We start from the raw sequence: 6558 nt of genomic DNA on the forward strand, positions 1-6558 counted from the left end.
GTAGGTTCTGGGGAATCAAACCTGGGTGTCTTCCTGAGGCTTCACATGTAAGAGTTTGAGTCATAGAGCTTTGGAGTGACCACTGAAGCTCATATGAGAGACATCAAGGACATATGGAAATGAAAAACAGCTTTGAAGGGATTGGAAAGGAAAATTCCACATCTGATTCAAGGCTGATGGTTGATAGAGAGGGTATAGCCTAGAACGTAGAACCAGATCAAACATGATTCCTAGCCTGTTATTTATACACAATGTTCTAGAAATGCTCACCTCAACCTGCTCTGTACTGCATAATTCTGTAGACTCTTTGGGCCTCTGACATACTGATTGTTTTACTGAATCTTGGCCTTGCTTTAGGATTTTACAGCTAAACTTGCTCATTATGATGTTTGAAACATCATGATTTCACTCTACTCTCTTTTGTTTGTTTTTGAGCAGGCTGATCTGGAACTTACTATGTGGTCTCAGGGTGGCCTCGAACTCACAGCAATGCTACCTCTGCCTCCCAAGTGTAGGATTGAAGGTGTGCACCACCATACTCTTTTTTTGTTTGTTTTTTTTTTTGTTTTTTGTTTGTTTGTTTGTTTCCAGGCAGCATCTCACAATAGCCTAAACTGACCTGGAACTCACTCTTGTAGCTCCAAGCTCAGGCTGGCCTTGAACTCACAGTGTTTCTCCTTCCTCAGCCTCCAGAGTACTAGGGTTAAAGGCATATGCCATCATGCTTGGCCTCACCCTACTCTCTTTTTCCATGTGGGCTTTCCATGCCTCAGGAAATGGACCCTTTGGTTGGACAACTCCAGGGACCTTTGTGTGAGAAGTTGCCTTCATCAGCTAATCCTTCAGGTTTTTCAGGGCATGGAAGGTAGAATTAGCTAGTGGCATTGAGCAAGGCATGAATTAGAAATGTCAGCCACTTGTTACTACCAAAATTGGGAGCATAAGCAACATTATTATTTTTTTTTTCTGAAACAAGGTCTATTTGATACCCTAAACTTACCTAGAACTTGCTAGATAGCCCAGCCTGGCTTTGAACTTGAGATCCTGCTGCGTCAACATTCTAAGTGCTGGGATTATAGGTGTGAACCACCTTAAGAAGAGAGGCAGGGGGAGGGAGGATGCCATGGCATCTTGCTACTGGCATCTTGCTATATATGCCACATCTGGCTGGCATCTTTAAAGCTGAGCTATCTCTGCAGCCCCACTTTTTTTTTTTTTTTAATATGGGGTTTCACTCTAACCCAGGCTGCCCTTGAATTCATGATCCTCCTACCTCAGCCTCCTGAGTGCTGGGATCAAGAGTGTGAACCACCAAAGCAAGCTAATATCTTGTTTTTTAATTTTTTTAATATGTTTTCTTTTATTTTTATTTATTTATTTTAGAGCAACAGACAGAGAGAAAGAGGCAGATATATATAAACAGAATGGGCACACCAGGCCCTCTAGTCACTCCAAATGAACTCCAATGCCTACGCCACCATGTGCATCTGGCTTATGTGGTCCTGGGGAGTTAAGCCTCGAACTGGAGTCCTTAAGTGCTTAACTGCTAAACCATCGCTCCAGCCCTAACATCTTTTTGTTTTAAACTAGGTAGGGTCTCAGTCTAGCTCAGGCTGACCTGGAATTCACTATGTAATTTCAGAGCAGACTCGAACTCACAGCAATCCTCTTGCCTCTGCCTCCCAAGTGCAGGGATTAAAGGCATGCGCCACCACACCCAGCCAACCTAATTTTTTTTGTTTTTGTTTTTTGTTTTTTGTTTTTCACCACGCCTGGCTAACCTAATATTTTTTTTAACCTAATATTTTTTAAAAGATGCATAGGAGGGGGCCAGGGAGATGGCTTAGTCAATACAGTTTTTGTCTCACAATCATGAAGCCTTATAAAAATGTCATGCTTGTAATCCTAGCACTGGAAAGGCAGAGACAGACAAATCCTTGGGGCTCCCTGGTTTAGCTTAATTGGTGAGTTCCAGGACAATGAAAAAGTCTATCTCACTGGGCATGGTGGCACACACCTTTATTCCCAGCACTCAGGAGGCTGAAGCAGGAGGGCTGGGGGTCGCTGTGAGTTCAAAGCCAGCCTGAGACTACATAGTGAATTCCAGGTCAGCCTAGGTTAGAGCAAGACTCAACCTCAAAAAAAAGAAAGAAAGAAAGAAAGAAAGAAAGAAAGAAAGAAAGAAAGAAAGAAAGAAAGAAAGAAAGAAGGAAAGAAAGAAAAGGAAAATGGACAGAGCTGGATGTGGTGGTGCATGCCTTTAATCCCAGTACTTGCTGTGAGTTTGAGTCCATTCTGAAATTACATAGTGAATTCCATGTCGGCCTGTGCTAGAGCAAGACCATACCTCTAAAAACAAAACAAAACAACAAAAAAAGAAAAAAAATACAAAACAAAACAAAAAGATAGACAAAGGCAGACATAGTGGTATATAGCTTTAATCCCAGCACTAGGGAGGCAGAGGTAGGAGGATCATGAGTTTGAGGCCAGCCTGACACTACACAGTGAATTCAGATAAGCCTGGACTAGAGTGAGACACTACCTCAAAAAACAAAAGAAATTGAAAAAATAAAATAGAATTCCTGAGAAACAATAGCTAATTTTGACCTCTGGCCTTCACAGTCACATATGTGTACTTACACCTACGTGTGCATACACACACACACACACACACACACACACACACACACACACGGATGCCTAGCAGGGCTGGCTTAGTGGTTAAGGCACTTGCCTGCAAAGCTAGAAGACTCAGGTTTTATTCCCCTGTACCCACATAAGTCAGATGCACAAGGTGGCACATATGTCTGGAGTTCATTTGCAGTGGCTGGAGGTCCTGCCATGCCCATTCTTTCTCAAATAAATAAATGATTTTTTTAATGCATAGGTTACTTTGATGATGCTTGGTTGCTTTGTCTCATGCTGTCCTTTCCCAAACTCTATGAAGTAAGCATTATTCCCACAAATGAGAACATTGTGTGTGACAAAGAGAAGTAACTTGCTTGGTATTATATGCATAACTGGTAAGCTACAAGCTCACCATCCTCAATGTGTAACTAGAAAACCTATGTCTTTCCCACTGCGACATACTATCTTGTAGATAGAAGAGTCTTGGGAGATAAGACTACAAGGATCATTGGACCTTGCATCACATGAACCTAAAACATTCTGCCAAATAGTTTGAGCTATTGAGGGTTTATAAACAGAGGAAATGTCTTCTTAGTAAAAGATAATTTAACAATTTTTTAAGTTATTTTATTTTTAAAAATTTTTTAAAGATTTTATTTTTATTTATTTTATTACAGAGAGAGAGTGAGAGAAAGGGAGGGAGGGAGGGAGAGAGAGAATGGGTGCACCAGGGCCTGTAGCCACTGCAAACGAACTCCAGATGCATGCGCCACCATGTGCATCTGGCTTACATGGGACCTGGAGAATCAAACCTGGGTCCTTAGGCTTTGTAGGCATGCGCCTTAACTGTTAAGCTCTCTCTCCAGCCCTTATAGTTTTCTTTTAATTTGAGAGACACAGAAAGGGGGGAGAGAAAGAGAGAATGGGTGTGCCAGGGCCTTCAGCCACTGGAAATAAAGTCCAGATGCATGTGTCCCCTTATACACATGTGTGACATTGCACGATTGTGTCACCGGGCAAGCTTGACTTAACTTTCCTTTTATTAAGCACATTGAGAATGGAGTTTGTGAGACTGGGACAAATTCTTCCCATCTTTCTTTTGCCAAAATTGATGGGTAGGGCTAGGATTAGTTAAAAAAAAAAAAGTAATTTAATATAGCCCTAAATATATTATTATCTAAAAAAAAAAATAAGCCAAAAGTTTTGCATAACTGAAAGATGATTCAATAAGTTCTCTGTCCAGAAAAAGAACCATGCCCAAGACTTAGGAAGCTTCTTGTGTGTCAAGGATATGTTCAAAGAAAAGAAAATGTTGGGCTGGAGAGATGGATTAGCGGTTAAGCGCTTGCCTGTGAAGCCTATGGACACCGGTTCAAGGCTCGGTTCCCCAGGTCCCACGTTAGCCAGATGCACAAGGGGGCGCACGCGTCTGGAGTTCGTTTGCAGTGGCTGGAAGCCCTGGCGCGCCCATTCTCTCTCTCCCTCTATCTGTCTTTCTCTCTGTGTCTGTCGCTCTCAAATAAATAAAAAATAAATGAATAAAAACTTTAAAAAAAAAAAAAGAAAAAGAAAATGTTATCCAATAATGAGTTAAGGGTATAGTTAAATTAAAGCATTATGGTGAGACAAGCTAAGCATTTCTATTTCTCTTATTTACTGAGAGCTTTCATATAAGAACACATAGTAATTTGATCATGTTCCTGTCCCTTTATCCTTTGTTAGCCCTTCTCTAACCCCCATCCACTAAGAACCCTCCTTTTTCAAGGTAGTCCTTTCTCTGTTCTCTTGTCTCATTTCTTTTGTCCTCCTCCATCCTCCATGTGAATGGGCTCAGAACAGGGCTTGTCTTGTAAGGGTATCCACAACCACTGTGGGGTTACAAATGCACCGGTCAGTTCTCATTAGGAGAACAGCATACCAAAGTATGCTTATGCACCTTGTAGCTCTTACATTTTTTCCACCTCGTCTTCTGCAATTTTCTCTGAGCCTTGGAGGATGTGATAGATATCTTGTTTAGTGCTGAGATCCACACAGCCTCTTATTTTCTACTTTTATGGGTTTTGAGTCTCCTCAGTGTCTGCCACCATCTCCAAAGAGACAGTTCTCTGCCTAAGCTAAGCCACTCTGAGACTCCGTGTGTCATACTGGGAAATAAAAAGGGACAGCATCATAAACTCTAGACAAAAGAGCTTGAGGTGGGGTGGGGTGCTTGAAGTGGCAAACAGATTACTCATAGTCAATGCCCAAAAATAGTGCACATGGACCCTATACATAATTTCTCTGTTTATGAACTACTCCAACAATGCAGAAAGAATTGTCTCCCTGGAAGTTGCCTTAGGAGACTTGTGAGAATCTAAGTCCAAATCATTCTTTTCTGAAAATGAAAACCAAAACTCATACATCTCCTGTTTGCTACACAAAGGGCAATCTGGGTCAGGAGTGAGATGCCCCCTCCCCTCACAAGCCTGCCAGGCAGTGTTTCTTCTGTAAAGGGACTTAGGCCACTGCCAGTTTCCTTGTGGAAAAGTACAAGTTCTCCCACTGATCATGAAACAAGTAACTAATGGATCTCTAGGGAACTTTCTTTTTCCAGGCACCTTCCAACCTAATTGCAAGATTGTCATACATCTATGGGGTCATCCTTAGATTCTAAAATAAGGCAATTTTAATTGGTTATTTAGAGATATATGGGACACGGCATTTTAATATACGAGAGCTTTGAAAAAATCCAATAAGGCAACTGCCCATCTCTATCATGTTAGATACTACTACTTTAGTAACAATAGTATTTTTTCTCATTATCATTACTATTAGCATTTAGTAAAAATAGGAATTTTCTCATTACTAAAACACAAAATTCGGGCTGGAGAGATGGCTTAGTGGTCAAGCGCTTGCCAGTGAAGCCTAAGGACCCCAGTTCGAGGCTCGACTCTCCAGGACCCACGTTAGCCAGATGCTTAAGGGGGCACACACATCTGGAGTTCGTTTGCAGTGGCTGGAATCCCTGGTGTGCCCATTCTCTCTATTTCTCTCTCTGCCTGTTGCTCTCAAATAAATAAATAAAAATAAAAATAAAATCATTAAAAAAAAACCCACAAAATTCCAACAACTGTATTCCTTGAAGTGTTTTATTTCTGCTTCCCTGTCTGAATTCACCTAGATGCCAGAGAACATGTGTGACACAGCATGTACCAAAAGTGGGCAGGCTCCCTTGGTGCTAGAAGATAGCACCAATGTGGAAGGGAGGCCCCTGTTCTGGGAACTTTTATCTCTCCTAGACACCCGTCAGTCACGCAGAAGTGAGACAGCTAGAGAAACTTTCTAATGACAGGCATCAGCAAATACTCACTGACAACATATAAGAAGATCCACATGTTAAAATGTTCCATTCCGGCCCTATCACTTGAATTTATGAGCCTGCTATCCTCTTCAGTGAGATCAACAGTAAGGAAACTTCCTTTTGTTTTTAAGAGGTAGGGTCTTGCTCTATCCCAGCCTGACCTGGAATTCACCATGTAGTCTCAGGGTGGCCTTGAACTCACAGTAATTCTACCTCTGCCTTCTGAGTGCTGGGATTAAAAGTATGCACCACTACGCCTGGCTCATTTTGTTTGTTTGTTGTTGTTTTGAAGAGTAGAGGCTAACAGAGTGTGTGTGTGTGTGTGTGTGTGTGTGTGTGTGTGTGTGTGTGTGTGTGTGTGTAGGCCAGAAGCCAACCTCAGGTGTCATTCCTCACTCGGGCACTGTGTAATATTTCTGAGACAGGGTCTTTCATTGGCCTAGAACTCACCAAATAGGGTAGACTGGACAGCCAGTGAGACCCAGGACCCACCCGTCTCCACCCCCAACACATCAAGCTATTTTTTTTTTAATTTTTATTTATTTATTTGACAGTGACAGACAGAGAGAAAGACAGAGGGGGAGAGAGAG

Source organism: Jaculus jaculus, chromosome 19 (genome assembly GCF_020740685.1).
Source record: "Jaculus jaculus isolate mJacJac1 chromosome 19, mJacJac1.mat.Y.cur, whole genome shotgun sequence".
Classification (NCBI taxonomy): Eukaryota; Metazoa; Chordata; class Mammalia; order Rodentia; family Dipodidae; genus Jaculus; species Jaculus jaculus.